We start from the raw sequence: 14,924 nt of genomic DNA on the forward strand, positions 1-14,924 counted from the left end.
TGGGAATATATGAAAATAACAGGGAATTTTTCAAGGGAAACTTTACAAATTGTCATGCATATAGGAACAATTTTAACATTGGGAAATCATTTGCAAAGAACATCTCATATGGGAAAAAACATGTATGATAATGAACATGTAGGGGATACATATATCAATAGGGGCATAGGGACACCACACACCAAATTTGCTTGTAGGAGTTCATGTGTGTCATAAGGCAAATTTTGCTCTTTGTTCTGTTCTTAAGGAGTACATGCACATTAAGGAGTACATACACATTATTTTCACATCAAGGGAAAGTGTTCATGTACAAGGGGATGTTAAGGGTATATAGGGGTTATGTACATGCCTTTTGATATACAGCAACATTAAATTCACATGACTCTCTTCTTTCTTACAAATGTATCTTTTCTTTTTGTTTTATTTTTTGCATGAGTATGGTTGAGGGAATTAGGGTTTTGAGTGCTTGTGAGAGGGGTAGGGTTTATAGCTTAGGGATGGGGGAAAAATCAACATTTTATGTACAAATCAAATGGGACAGAGATGCAAGCATGACTATGAATGAAAGAGGGGAAGAAGGAAGGGATCAAATGGGACAAAAACACTTGAAACAGTCACAAAACCCTAGCATTTTACAAACATTAGCAAACAGCCACATTAATCCATTCATTTGCAAATTTAGAAGATAAAATCATGACACACATCATTATTTTCACCACCAATATCAACAACCATGGATTGAGTGCCTACCTCGACCGATTGAGTAAATTTGAAGAGGAGTAAGGGAATTTGTTTGAAGTTTTGGAAGCTGGCAGCTGAACGGGTCGCGCACAGCCCTGGACGGGTCGCGCACAGCCCAACGGGTCGCGCCCGTTATGTTTTTGCACTGCCGGAGACTGCTGGACGGGTCGCGCACCGCCCAACAGGTCGCGCACGAGCCTAGACGGGTCGCGCACCTGTAAACTGCCCGAAACGCTTGTATTTTCGCCTCCTTCACCTTTCACTCTCTCACAATCTCTCTTGGAAGCTTGAAATGCACAATGAGAGTGAAAGGAGGGAGAATTACCTTTTATAATCTCACTTTGAAAAAATTTCATTCAAAAACCCACTTTATAAAGTCTATTTTGACACTTTTAAAAAACACTGATTTTCTTGGTTTCCTTTATCCTGAAGTTGACCTTTTGAGTGCTTTGACCTGATTCTTTTTGCAGGTAGATCATCTGAAGAACTGTAGCAAGAGGACCAGGGTTGTTGCTGCCTTTTTGAAAACATTTTGGAAATTTATTCTTTTTTACAAAAATTTATCATGACCTTGGCTTTAAAAACAGGGTTTTTAAATCCAAGGTTAAAAATGAACTATACATGATGAAAATTTCAAAGGAACATGTTTACCATCCTTCCTCTGGCTTGCTGGTCACTCAAGGACTTTCAGAGACATGACCTTGCTAAGACAACTGACCAAAACCCTAGACCTGGAATTTTGACATTAAGACCAAACAAGAGCAGCTTGACAAACTCAATGACCTGATATGACCTAATCCAGCAAAGCCAAGAGGGGTATGAATAGACCAGCTCCTCCATCAGGGTTATGGCATGCCTAACGGGATGCAAACTTTGACACTGATGAGACACCTACCAATGCAAATGCAAAGAGCTTTGATCACTGATGGAGGGCTTTCAAGACCGACACTAACATTGGCTCCAATGGGGATGGTAGCTCCTTGGAGGTACCAAGAACCTCAGACCTCTGGGAGAGCAGATCAGTGCCTTTATCATTGGGCAATGGAGTCAACTTATTTCACATGTGACCAACTTGAAAACAACTCTACTTGACTTAGACAATTAACTGAAACTCAAAACTATCTTGGACACTAACTCACTAACTCTATACAGAAAATGAACTGACATGAAACAGCTTTGTAAAACTCACACCAACTAATCACCATTTTCAGAATTATAGCCTTCACCACGGGCCCCAAACTGAAGATGGAAATCAGCTTCACACTTGCTGCAGAAAGAAAATGACATGGTATTTACAATGAGAGTGATAAGAGCAGAAAATGCTCAAGCATGATACCTTTTAAGCAGCCAGCCATTCACCGACCCTCCAAGACATTCATCTCCGTTCATTTCTTTGAGAAGGAAAGCATTTGGACCACAGTATGCTGCAATTTTATAAGGACCCTTCCATAAGTTGTCGAATTTTCCATGCTTCCCTTTATCCTCATTGCGGGCATCCCACCGTAACACAACATCATCAATCTGAAACTCATCTGCCTTGGCATTTTTGTCATAGATTCTCTTTATGCGCTCCTGCAACTTAAGGGAATTCTGGTGAACTTCTTCTCGTGTCTGCTGCAAATGAATCATCTGACTGATCCGTCGTTGCATAGGATCCTCTTCACCACTAGCTTCTTGAAACAACTTGGCTACCAGGACACTAAGTGAAGTAGGAAACACTGCATCTACTCCGTAAACAATTTCAAAAGGCGACATACCAATTGACTTCTTTTGACTTACCCGATCAGCCCATAGTGCATTTATCAACTTCTTATGCCAGCTCTTCTTGTTTATTTCCAGCAATTTCTTGATAATATTCACAAGGGATTTGTTCAAAGATTCGGCCAGCCCATTACCTTGCGGATGATAAGCGGTTGAATGCCCCAAACTGATGTTATATTTAAAGCAAAAATCAACCAACTTCTTTGATTTGAATGCAGCTGCATTGTCAGTAATCAAATTTTGTGGACAGCCAAAACGTGACAAGATATTATTTTCAAGAAAGGAAATAATTACCAAATCTGTGGCCTGCCGGGTGGGAATGGCTTCAATCCATTTTGTGAAGTAATCTGTAGCTGTCAAGATCCATCGATGCTGCCCGGAAGATGCTGGGTGGATCTCGCCAATAAAATCCAAGCCCCATTGCTGAAATGGCGCACTGATTTCCACCGGTTTGAGAGGCAAGGGCTGTAATTTCTGTTTTCCTTGAAAAATTTGACATTCATGACAGCTCTTCACCGCTTTATACACATCTGAAAATAAAGAAGGCCAATAGAAACCAGATCTCAAGATCTTGTTAGCCGTGGTTTTCCAAAATAAGTGACCCCCACAATCGCCTTTATGGAAGTCATCTACTGTTGTTTTTGCTTCCTCTTCGACCAAACAGTTCAGCAAGATGCCACCGGGATCCTTCCAATAAAGTGCAGATTTGATAATGCAAAATTTGGCAGCCTTAAGCTTCAATGTTCTAGCTTTGTTTCTAGGCATGCCAGGAGGTGCAGATAAGTTTTGAAGCACATAAACTATATCAGCATACCAAGGAGAAGACACAAAGATATCGGACACCTGTAGGACTGAATTTTCTTCATCTTCATCGGACAAAGCAGCAATTAAATTTATATCAAGGACATGAAGGTTCGCTTCAGCCATCAACTTAGCTAAGCCTTGGCCTTTAATCAGCTTGGTAGGCTTAATTTCAACATCATATTCTAAGAGTGCAGCAATCCACTTACCCCTTCTTCCTTCCGGTTCCGTTTGTACTAAAACATCCTTCACAGCTGCATTAGGGACATATGCTAATACATGAGAATTCAATATGTAAACTCGGAAATCTTTCAATGCTTTAATCAGGGCCAATGCTTGCTTCTCAATGATATTATAATTCAGCGCTCCGTCTCTTATGATACGGCTGAAAAAAGCTATGGGCCTCTCAACTCCATCTCTCTTTTGCATTAACACGGCCGCCAATGTATGCTCAGAGGCAAATGAAAACAAAATAAAATCCTGTGTATAATCTGGGCTAATCAAAGTTGGAGCTGAAGATAAGATTACCTTTATCAAATTAAACGATTTCACCGCCCCTTCGGTCCATCTTAGTTCGCTGTCCTTCTTGAGCATATTGGTTATTTCTCTGAGATGTTCAGCAAGATTGGGAATGAAACGACGCAGAAAATTCAACTTACCATTGAAGGACTGAATTTCTTTCTTGCTACGGGGCTGCTCCAATTGCTGAATTGCTTTTACTCGTGCAGGGTCTATACGAATGCCATCTTTAGAAATGATATGGCCCAGCAGCTTGCCTTCACTCATAGCAAAAAGACTCTTCTTCGGATTCAATGAGATGCCATATTTTCTGCACTTTTCAAACACCTTAGTCAAATGAAACAAATGCTCTTCATCTGATTTCGAAAACAAGGTCAAATCATCAAGATAAACTACTAAAAAGACATCCTTCTCATTTGCAAAGGCCATGTCCATTGCCCGCTGAAATGTGGCACCCGCATTCTTCAATCCAAACGGCATCTTGGCATAATGAAATGTACCCCATGGAGTAGTAAATGCTGTCTTGTCACGGTCATCTTCGTGCACTAAAATCTGATTATATCCGGAGTAACCATCAAGCAATGACATCCTAGATGCCCCCACAACCCGCTGCAATATGTGATCCATCTTGGGCAGCAGATAATTGTCCTTTAATGACACTTTGTTCAGATTTCTAAAGTCTATACACAAGCGAATCTCACCGGTTTTCTTCCTCACGGGCACCAAGTTTGAGATCCAATCGGAAAACCGGATTGGCACTATGATCCCAGACTTATACAACCTGTTGACTTCCTTCTCAATCAATGGCAGCAATCTAGGATTAATTCTTCTCAACTTTTGTCGGAAAGGATTTTGATTTGGCTTTATAGGAATGGTATGCTGAATAATACTTGTGTCATAAGTTTTCAAATCTGAATAATCCCATGCAAAGACATTAGAATACAGAGACAATAATCTGATATACTCTTGCTTTACCTTAGGCGGCAACGCTTTTGAAAGCTTTACCATCTTTGGATTCGCAGCTGTCCCAAGGTTCACATCTTCAACTCCTTCGTCCGTTGGCCTCAAAGTTGGCTTGCGGGCCACATCATCCTGATCAAACAATTCCTCTAAAGGAATCAATCCTTTTGGAATGTGATTGTCTTTGAGCTGCAATACATCCATCTGATTCACTCCTTCAGCTTCCGTATCTATTGAGATGTCTTCAAACTTACCCTTAACTTGCAGAAAATCTTCAATTTCTTCGTCATCTTGGAACACTTGCCAACACCTTTGGTTATCTGGAACTGTAGGACGATGCTTCACATATATCTCGAACTTATTGCTGGAATTCATGGGTATTTTCAGATTACTTGCTGCCTTAGCCAATGCATCCGCAACACCATTTTGAATCCGGGGCACACATGTCAAGGTATGTTCAGAAAATCTTTTCAAGATATCTAAAACATCATTTCTATAAGCTCTCATGCGAGGATGTTTGGCCTGAAATTCACCTTTCACTTGCTTGATAACTAGTTTGGAGTCGCCATATACTGCTATTTTCTTTGCCTTTAACTTCAGAAGGATTTTCAAACCAGCAATAAGAGCTTCATATTCTGCCTCATTATTCGAACAATCAAATGCCAATTTATAAGAACATACTCGTACCTTGCTTGGAACTTGATCTTGGACTGAGAATGGGCTTCAAATCCATACACCGATACCAGCACCATCGCTTCCCATTGCACCATCAAAATCCATTGTCCAGAGACCCTCTTCATCATCTTCTAGGTGCTGAAAATCTGATTTTGTTTCATGTTCTGTTTGCTGCCCATTTATTTCTGCAATTGGCCTTATGACAGCAGACCTTTCTTCCCTTTCCTTTCTCAAAACATCCCTGAAATTTTCTGAAATATCTGGTATATCTTCTACTTGAACTAACTGACTATCTACCTCATTGAAATTTTCCGCAAACAAAACAAAAGATTCTAAATCTGTTTGTACATAATTTACAGGATGATTCACGGGCTTTTCCTTACTAGTGATCATGTATTTCATCTTCTGTTCCCGATATAACTTCCTCATTTGACCGAAAACTGGAATTGAAGCATATGAAAAATCAAGCTGAATCGTACCTTTGAGTTTGGCTCCCCATGACCTCGACAACAACATGCCAAATCGTGGAGGAATGTCTGCCACCACCACATCCATTAAAACATTCTTCGCTGGAATTTGATCTAGACTCACCACTATGTCTTTGATCAAACCAATGCATCTTACCCGGCTAGAATCAAACGAATACAAATCATGGTACTTCCTTGTGATGTCAAGCCCCAGCTTCTCCATGATTGTTTTCGGCATCAAATTATGTGAAGCTCCCGAGTCAAACATAGCATTGTGCAGCACAAACTCATGCAATCGCAAACTAATATAAAATGGAGGAATGTCACTCTCGGGAGACTCACCATTCAAAGCTGGCCCAAAGATTAACTCCGGCTGATCATCTTGTACATTCACCATGTCTAGCATTGGGTCAAAATTCAGCAATTTGGAAATTTGGCCTCGGTAAGTAGCATTCTTCATAACCTCCGTTAAAGGAATAGGTATCTTCACCTTTGCAATTTCATTCTCCAAACTGAAAATTGGAAACTTCTCACCTTCCTTTGCCGGATTATCTCTCTTCTCAGCTTTATCCTTTGGTGCATTTGATGGCTGGTCCACTTTAGCTGCTGATGATGATGGGATTGTTGAGGGACCAACTATGTCTTTACCTTTTGAAGAAACTGAATCATTTTTCGCTGCAATGTCTTTTCTCTTCTGCACAGGATTTATAGGAATAGTCCGACCTCTCAATTGCCTTTGTTGTCCTTGCTGAGCTGATAATGCATTCAAGTACCCTCTTTGATATTCTTCAGATTCTTCTTCAAGTATCATATCATTTGACAAAATATAATGCTCATCTTGTGGAAAGACAGAATTACTCACCAACTCATCTTCTTCCGTGATATATGTAGGCATATCATCAGGGGTAAAGAAATGATTTTCCTCGCCAACATTATCACCCTCATCTTCAGATTCTTGACTAACAAAGTTCTGCTGAAAAGGTGGTTTCATTTGCTGTTGAACTGCTGTGTCTTGTGCCTTTGTTTCACGCTGCTTGATCCTATATTGTTGCTGCTGACCTCTGAAATTTGGGTTACGAATTTGAGGTTCCGGCTTGTCAATTGTGACCCTTTCAAGTAACCTCTTCACCTGTTCAACCGACTGAAGAACCTGATTTGATGTGGATGCTTCCTCCTTGATTGTAACTCGCTTTTCTGCCTTCATCCTTGCTCTTTTGTCATTCAAATTTGCCTCAACGCTGACAGCAATTTTCTGCATATCCTCCAAGGTAGGCGGATCTCTATCTCTCAACGAATAAGCCATCTCCGGATCAAAACCATCCGGGAATTTGAGAAGTGCTGATTTTCTAGATGGCCTCAAATCATCGGGAATAACATTATAAACTGTATTGAATCTGATTATATAATCTTGAACTGACTCACCCGGATTACGCTTGAGGTTGTTGTATTCAGCATTGGTTTGAAGTGGATCCTTTCTGATTTCCCACCGATCTAAGAATTGATTCTGAAGTGCTTCCAAGGTAGCAATGTTGTTAGCTGTTAACCCTCTGAACCATTTTCTTACTTCTCCGGCAAATGTTTGCATGAACAACCGCATGGTAACATCTTCTTCATCTAACTCATATAGATCAAAGAAAGTAGACATTTTATCGATATGTTGCTGAGCTGTAATACTTTGTGGAGTGCCATCAAACATGGGGATTTTACTTTGGTAATCAGCAGGCATATCATGAAGATTAGCAGGCAATGCAATTGGGGCAAACCGGGCTGCCATTTTCCTAGGTAAGGTAGGTCTTGGAATAGCAGGCGGGGTAGGTGTAGCGGTGTGAGGAGTAAGAGGAGGAGAAGCAGTATGTGATGCTGAAGACGAAACAACTGTAGATGGAGGATGAGTAACTATGGGAGAGATAACAATAAAAGGAGGATTTGTCTGTTCGTGCGCCGTGATAGAAGATCCAATATGACCAGAGATATTTTCAAGGAAATCAGCAAGAGTAGTAGCTTGTACACGTGTCTGGAGATTCCTCAAAATGAAGTTTTCAACTAATTTATTATGCCTCTCAAATTCAATAGCAGCTGCAAAATCAGGATTAGGAACTAGAGTTGCAAGTGCACTTTCAGATTTAGTTTTAAACAGAGACAACTCAAAGCTTTCGTCAAAATCTAAATCTTCAAGATACTCAAAAATAGCTGGGCATGAATGAGATCTGAAAATGGGTTTAGGAGCTGTAGCCAGCTTGTTTTCTCAGAATAACTAGGAAAGAAAAAGCGTTTCAGCCTGTGAAAACTCTCAACCTATCATCCACGGCTCAGAGTTAACAAATACATGGGGATAAGATGTCAAAGCAGCGCTATATTCACAAGCTCACGGAGATTGACTGAAGCAGCGTTTATCTACTTGCGCTGATGTAAAACAAGAGCGTTTTCGAAGGCTACCTGGCGTAACTTCAGGCTCCGTCTAAGACCTATGAAATAACACGTCAATGAACAAAAGATCGGTTTGTTCTCCCCAGTATGGTCGCCAGTATGTTAGCGTTTGAAATTTCACCTCAGGCTGAAAAGGCAAATCTCAAAAGCTACATCAAACCATTCAGCCTCGTAGCTAGCCCTACGGGGCAGGAGAAGGCTCTCTCCGGTCAATCTCGTTAAATTTTCAATAGGAAGAGATGACCAATCAAGGTAACACTGATATTAGGCTAGTAAACTGATTTGAAGGTTGATTTGGGGGTTTTTGGTGGCAAATTGAGGAGCTGCAATTTAGGGTGCGGGGATTGGATACAGTTTCTGCAGGGGGGTCTTTGGGGCAAGGTAGGAACCTGTATTGATGTCTTTAGCTGAAGGGGATGATTAGGAAGAAAGAAAAGAAGGCTAAAGAAAGCAAACAATGGATTTGAATTCTCTTTAGACAGCAGAAAACATAGAAATTAAACAAATTTAAAAGTAGAGCATGGCAAGCATGAATTCTGACTTTATCACTTCATTTGTTTAATATGCAGCAGTATAGAAAGGAAATGAATCACATAATAAAGCTTACAATAACATGAAGAAACACACCATCAACACCTGAGTCCACAAGAATCCCAAAGATGACTGCAAAACCCTGGTCTTCCTTAGCCAAAAATTGCAGAGATACAAGCAAAATATACAATGATAGTTCCTCCCTCAAGAGTCCAACCATGAAAATGAGCATAAAAGTACATAATATAGATGATCTAACCTCTTCCCCACCTCTAGGGGTCGAGCTCACTATCCTAGGAGCTGTTTGAACAACTCCTAAACTAAGCACTACAAAATAGGCAGTCAAAACAACTTGCCTCTAAAAACTTGGAAACCAGTTCATACAGTCAAATTTACCCTTTTACATGAGAGAAACTTCTAGAAGAGTAAAACAAGAGTAAAAGTACCCAAAAAGTGCCACAAGTAAATTCAAAAGGACCACCATCGAGCTCAGCAAGTCAAACTGGAGCTAAACTGCAAATTCTGGGCTGAACTGGTCAAATTTGGCAAAGTTCCCTCAACGGGTCGCGCACATCCAGCTCAACGGGTCGCGCACTTTGGAGCCCTGTTTGGAGGCATTTTCGGTGTCGGAATGAGGTGCAGGATAGCTCGTTGGAAAGGTCTCTGAGTCTACTTTCCAACCCAATCGGAATTTTTGGATTTGGGGGTCATTTGCCCAGTCAAAAGTCAATTCTCCCAAGACTACTTCTGCAGCTCAAAAAAGGGGCAGAAAGTCAAAATTTGGTTGTATTTTGACCTTTTGGAGACCCAAAACTCCATGAAAACTCAAGGTAATGGATGGGCATATGTAAATTTGCATGAAAAATCCAAAAATGCTGAGTTTTTGCAAAACGGAGCTACGATGACAAAGGGTCTCACCGGGGGTGAGACCCGTTGAGAAGCCAAAACTTGTAAATTGCCCAAAAATGCCAAAAATGAGCCAAAACTTCCAAAAAAATTTGTACTTGGTGCTGTGAAGAGGCTAGTGGGTGTCATGATGAGTGAGAGAAGCCTCGGCCAAGATGCGGAGTGGGTTGGCCTTCTTCTTCCTCCTAAGAGCCTCGGTCAATCTTCTTTGGAACACTTTCATCTTTGCTTTACAAACGTGCATCCTAGCCCAATAGTGGTTTTTCATGTTCCTTAGCAGCCTTTTGTCTTGGTTGGCCTTAGCCAACAGCCTCTCCAAGTGGGCATTCTCCTGAATAAGCAAAGACTCCCGGTCAACAGGCAATGGGTCACCGGGCCTCCTACGGTTTAGGACTCGGTCACTACGAATCCTCCAAATCTCATCAAGTGCCTTCTCCTCCTCCAGCTGTGTGTTCCGCTGCTCTAGATATGTGATGGTCCATTGGGCACCCTCAAGTTTCCGCTGCAAAGTATCATTCTCGGCCCTGAGCTGCTGAATGATCTCCTTTGCCTCTTGGCTAGGAGAACTGACCTCAAGATCAATCACCGGATCCTCATGAACCATGGGCTCTTTGCCCCTCTGCAATACCTGTGCTGGTGATGAAAGCGAGGCCCCTTCCACCTGCTGTGGAGATAACACCCGCTGCTCTGAAGATGAAGGCGAGACCCCTTCCATCTGCTGTGGAGATAGTACTCGCCTAGCTGCTACAAATAAGGCCCTTGGGCCTTTCTGATAGGTGACCATAGGAGTAGAGCTGACATGTCGGGTGATGGGAGCATCAGGCTGCTGAGATGGTCCTCCCTCCTCATGAATAGCCTCCTGATGTGGCTGAGGTGGCACTGTGAAAAACTCACGGGAGATGAACTCCTCCCATGAGATGCCCTGCTGTGTCAACTGATGCAATACTATGAGCTGAATCAAACCATAGTGACAAAGGCTCCTGTACTGCTGTGCCGGGGTCTTTCTCTGCAACATGGGTACCATCCTCTGAATGTTCTAAAACAGGAAGATCGGGAGGTTCATCATCCTCACCCGGGTGAAATGCATCAACAGGCGAATGTGATATGAATACACCTGTGAAAATCTGCCCTCACATGTAAAATAATGCATGATAAGTCTCATGAGGGGAGCATACTCACTCCGAAGAAATCTGAACGGGAAAACACCTGCCAACAGTTTCACAAATGATGGCCGAACATAGGGCTCAAAGTGAACAAAATCAAGTAGTCTGCACTTAGACCACACCTCACCCACATTCGGTATACCTGTAGCCTCTGAGATCACCTCGGGTGTCAATTTGAAATTCACCCCTGCAAGAGTGACATGTCCATCATGGAGGTGTAAGACAAACAAGCGGGCCAACTCTCTATGATGTCGAATCTGAGAGAGCCTCTCACAAAACTAATAGCATGACATGTACTGGAAACAACTCAGTGCCAAAGGACAAGCCTGTAACTCTGCCAATGAAGTAGGCTCCTCTCTCCTGTGATGGCCCCCTTTACCTCCTCTACGAGGCCTCCTCTGTTCCTCAATCTCTGTAGATGATGAATGGTCATCACCTTGCTCATAAGTCTCGGTATCTGACATGGTTTTGGAGCAAGGTGGGCAAACTGAAGGACAAATTGAACTGCTGCCTCTGCCTGCAAAAGTACTGAACTCTATGCTGTTTCAAGGGGAAAAACATGAGGGGAATGTTAGGGGAGGGAACTTCTTAACAAGGAATGGGAATATATGAAAATAACAGGGAATTTTCAAGGGAAACTTTACAAATTGTCATGCATATAGGAACAATTTTAACATTGGGAAATCATTTGCAAAGAACATCTCATATGGGACAAAACATGTATGATAATGAACATGTAAGGGGATACATATATCAATAGGGGCATAGGGACACCATACACCAAATTTGCTTGTAGGAGTTCATGTGTGTCATAAGGCAAATTTTGCTCTTTTTTCTGTTCTTAAGGAGTACATGCACATTAAGGAGTACATACACATTATTTTCACATCAAGGGAAAGTGTTCATGTACAAGGGGATGTCAAGGGTATATAGGGGTTATGTACATGCCTTTAGATATACAGCACATTAAATTCACATGACTCTCTTCTTTCTTTACAAATGTATCTTTTCTTTTTGTTTTATTTTTTGCATGTGTATGGTAGAGGGAATTAGGGTTTTGAGTGCTTGTGAGAGGGGTAGGGTTTATAGCTTAGGGATGGGGGAAAAAATCAACATTTTATGTACAAATCAAATGGGACAGAGATGCAAGCATGACTATGAATGAAAGAGGGGAAGAAGGAAGGGATCAAATGGGACAAAAACACTTGAAACAGTCACAAAACCCTAGCATTTCACAAACATTAGCAAACAGCCACATTAATCCATTCATTTGCAAATTTAGAAGATAAAATCATGACACACATCATTATTTTCACCACCAATATCAACAACCATGGATTGAGTGCCTACCTCGACCGATTGAGTAAATTTGAAGAGGAGTAAGGGAATTTGTTTGAAGTTTTGATAGCAAGCAGATGAACGGGTCGCGCACAGCCCTGGACGGGTCGCGCACAGCCCAACGGGTCGCGCCCGTTATGTTTTTGCACTGCCGAAGACTGTTGGACGGGTCGCGCACCGCCCAACGGGTCGCGCACGAGCCTAGACGGGTCGCGCACCTATAAACTTCCCGAAACGCTTGTATTTTCGCCTCCTTCGCCTTTCACTCTCTCACAATCTCTCTTGGAAGCTCGAAATGCACAATGAGAGTGAAAGGAGGGAGAATTACCTTTTATAATCTCACTTTGAAAAAATTTCATTCAAAAACCCACTTTATAAAGTCTATTTTGACACTTTTAAAAAACACTGATTTTCTTGGTTTCCTTTATCCTGAAGTTGACCTTTTGAGTGCTTTGACCTGATTCTTTTTGCAGGTAGATCATCTGAAGAACTGTAGCAAGAGGACTAGGGTTGTTGCTACCTTTTTTAAAACATTTTGGAATTTTATTCTTTTTTACAAAAATTTATCATGACCTTGGCTTTAAAAACAGGGTTTTTAAATCCAAGGTTAAAAATGAACTATACATGATGAAAATTTCAAAGGAACATGTTTACCATCCTTCCTCTGGCTTGCTGGTCACTCAAGGACTTTCAGAGACATGACCTTGCTAAGACAACTGACCAAAACCCTAGACCTGGAATTTTGACATTAAGACCAAACAAGAGCAGCTTGACAAACTCAATGACCTGATATGACCTGATCCAGCAAAGCCAAGAGGGGTATGAATAGACCAGCTCCTCCATCAGGGTTATGGCATGCCTAACGGGATGCAAACTTTGACACTGATGAGACACCTACCAATGCAAATGCAAAGAGCTTTGATCACTGATGGAGGGCTTTCAAGACCGACACTAACATAACCTTTGCGAATTTCTCCTTTACATGTTAATTTGATGGCTTTCAAATAATAATTACATTCTTACATTCATAATCTAATTCTCAAGAATTTGATGTCATTTTTCTTTTGATAAAGTAAATTTGTCGCCCTTTTTTTTGGTATTTTTATTTTAGATCCAATCAAAATAATTTACCCAAATGGTCCCTCACATTCTCAGTGTTTCAATGAGTCTCTTTTTGCTTAATTTGGACATCTCAATATATGGTTCATAGAAGTTAGCACTTAGTTTCCATTGATTTCACCCTTAAGTTAATTTTGGACCATTAATGTGTGGGCTAAGTCTTTATCCCACATGCATTGCGAGAATGCATTTTGTGGTGTTTATCTTGTTTTTTCCACCCATATTATTTGTATATGAAGTTATAGGAAGTATAGAAAGTGGATCATGTGCTAAAGTTCTGTCCAAACACAAACATGTGCACATCTTAGATCCATAAAATCTGTGTGGATTCTTAAATACTTCTAGAAAATTAGGATATATGAAACCTTAGGATATATATAGGATTTGGGAATCCATGAGACACCTAGATTTGGATATATTTGGGATCTAAGATATCCATGTGTGGATTCTTAAATACTTCTAGAAAATTAGGATATATGAAACCTTAGGATATATATAGGATTTGGGAATCCATGAGACATCTAGATTTGGATATATTTGGGATCTAAGATATCCATGAGATATTATGTTGAAACCTAGTCCTTAGGGATTGGGAAAATATTTTGTAAATATGTACATACAAAAATGAGAATAAAAATAGATCTTGTAATATGAATCTCAGAGTCTCTAGTCTATTTATATATATTAAAATTATTCTTAATAGAAATCACAATTCATGGAGTTACCAAACTTATCTTGTCATGGTATCAGAGCATAGGTCAGATATAGCATTCCACTGCCCTTGTAACTCCTTATGCTTCCATATTCTCCGTACCACTCGTTGCCTTGGCATCTGTCCCCTACTAAAAAGAACGTTTTCTTTGTCATTGATCTAACTCGGTCTTTTGAAAATAACGATCTCCATTCATTTACATCGTAAATCATCTCTGCATTTTGGAAATGTAAATAAATAATGACCTAACTATGATAGGTCCTAGTGCTACCATTATTTCCCCTATTGTAACACTGAGCATCCATCAGAGAGAGCATCAGAATTTGTGTAGCAGCAATTGTTGTGAGAAAAGAAAAGGTAGAGCGACCCTCAAAATTTCAAATCACTGAAACAAGGAATCTATATTCTGGTATGTGCGATGAAGATATGTTGAATCACCATTGAAGTTTGTTGCATAGAGTATAATCGGGTGTTTTAGAGTATGAAGAAGAGAAATGCAAACCCTGGAATGTATGAACTCTGAAATTTATTGCATGTATGTTGCATTGAACGAGTATGCATTGAAGTAGTGAGTTATGTGGAGCTCTGTGAGTAGTTCAATCTCTGTGCTATATTATTCTTTTGTGTTGGTTGAACTTTGTTGAAGTTCATGCATTGGTTCATATATAGCATGGGAATGGAGCGTTGAATACAATATTGAATGCAACGTTGAATAATGGGAATGCGACGTTGGAATGGTGCGTTGAATGTCCTTTTGGTATGTGCGTTGTGTTGAGCCTCAAACCTGCACTCATTTACCTATCC

The sequence above is a fragment of the Pinus tabuliformis genome, chromosome 3_2, assembly GCF_031772625.1.
Source record: "Pinus tabuliformis cultivar Carrire ecotype Pingquan chromosome 3_2, CPIR1, whole genome shotgun sequence".
NCBI lineage: Eukaryota > Viridiplantae > Streptophyta > Pinopsida > Pinales > Pinaceae > Pinus > Pinus tabuliformis.